The sequence below is a fragment of the Helicoverpa zea genome, chromosome 5 (genome assembly GCF_022581195.2).
Source record: "Helicoverpa zea isolate HzStark_Cry1AcR chromosome 5, ilHelZeax1.1, whole genome shotgun sequence".
In the NCBI taxonomy this organism is placed as follows: domain Eukaryota; kingdom Metazoa; phylum Arthropoda; class Insecta; order Lepidoptera; family Noctuidae; genus Helicoverpa; species Helicoverpa zea.
This window is the reverse complement of record NC_061456.1, coordinates 2,493,386-2,494,980: the sequence shown is the minus strand read 5'-3', so window position 1 is coordinate 2,494,980 and position 1,595 is coordinate 2,493,386.

Below are 1,595 nucleotides of genomic sequence, written 5' to 3'. Positions count from 1 at the left end.
GCTTGATTTTTATTTTATTTCTTTATCCCTTACTTTATAAGGTATAACGATTTAGAAGCAGGATTGTTATAACCATTTCTCACAATTTCGATTTCTTTTGCTTTTTAATTTCCAGACTCTGTGTACATTCCTCGTGTTTCCCATGTTTACCACTCTGAAGTTGTGTATTACCAACAGGTTGTAATGAATTTACGACATGCAAGTATAACAAATAGCTCCTGTACATGCATCTTCTGTATTGCAAATAACGTTGCACGAGTTGCCAGATGGCTATCTTTGCCCAGCCATTTGAAAGGGAAAAAACACTTATTTACACAGAAAAAAGCTATCCAGAAACCATACACTCTGCATCCCAGAAGCTATCCACTCAGCACCCCAGAAACAACACAAAATTCATCAAATCAATTTAAACAAAATTCAATACTTTAATCGACTTAAATCATAGTTTAGAACAATAATGTGTATAAACACCAATAATAAGATTCAATTTAGCGCAGCATAGTAAATTGAGCCATGAATTTCATGGTTTCACACCAAGGACCAGACGGCAACAGTTTATTGTACCTACGGAAATCCATGCGCAGGTCCGACCGTATCAAATCGCCAACAAAAGTCCTATTGCGTGGAAAATCACATCAATTCGATGTAACCTCCCCGATTTCCCCTGAAGGCCTGTCAAGGGTATTTCAGTATTGTATTGTAACCGCATCCTGTATGATATAGTGAATAGAGAGATCTGATAGGTCATTAGAACTGAGTTATTTTGGGGTCTACATTTATGAAATCTTAGTTAAGAACACCCTATGGCAAGGACTGACGGAAAGTTTTGGTTGCAAGCAAAAGTTTGTTACATCAAGCTTAGAATAGATTTCGCTGTCATAAGTTATTATTCGTCATTATGCAATCCCGTATGTGCAACACCTGACCTATGTGCTCCCCATATATACTCCCTTATCTACTATGAAATCCCCTTATGTACGACCCGTACCTACCTCTATGTTATACTCTCGCCATATAATTCCTTATGTAATCCCCCTATTTTCTCCCTCATATACTTATAACGTACCTACCTGAATTTAATGAACGTCAAATCCTCCCCTGGAGAACACATTGCACTTAAAACAATCGAAGTCCTACACAACATTGATGTTCCTCTATTTAGACCATACTTAAACCAATGCTAGATACGGATCAGTTACCTAATAAGGCCTAGAGAGCCTTACAACATAACCATACGGAAGCCTGTTCCGGGCGTTTAGTTTTTGCATGCAGTAGAGAAGGAACATGTTCGCGGTTCCCACGGGCGTTGCGTAATGTAATCTCGTTTTGTATTGTGTGGGGCGTGTGTCCAATATTTAGTGCGGTACGTTTTGAGCCAGTTGCAGGGTGCTACACGTCCGATAATTATCGCCAACCGATTTTTTTCAAGTTACCCGACACATAAATTATTATTCAACTATGATAAAGCCTATTTGGGGCTAGAATCAGTCAAGTTTTGTGCTACTTTTTTAAGGAAAAGCGATAAGAGTATTTTTTAGGATCATTTAAATAAATAAATGCGAAAGAAATATCAAGTACTTAAGTCACATCTTCGT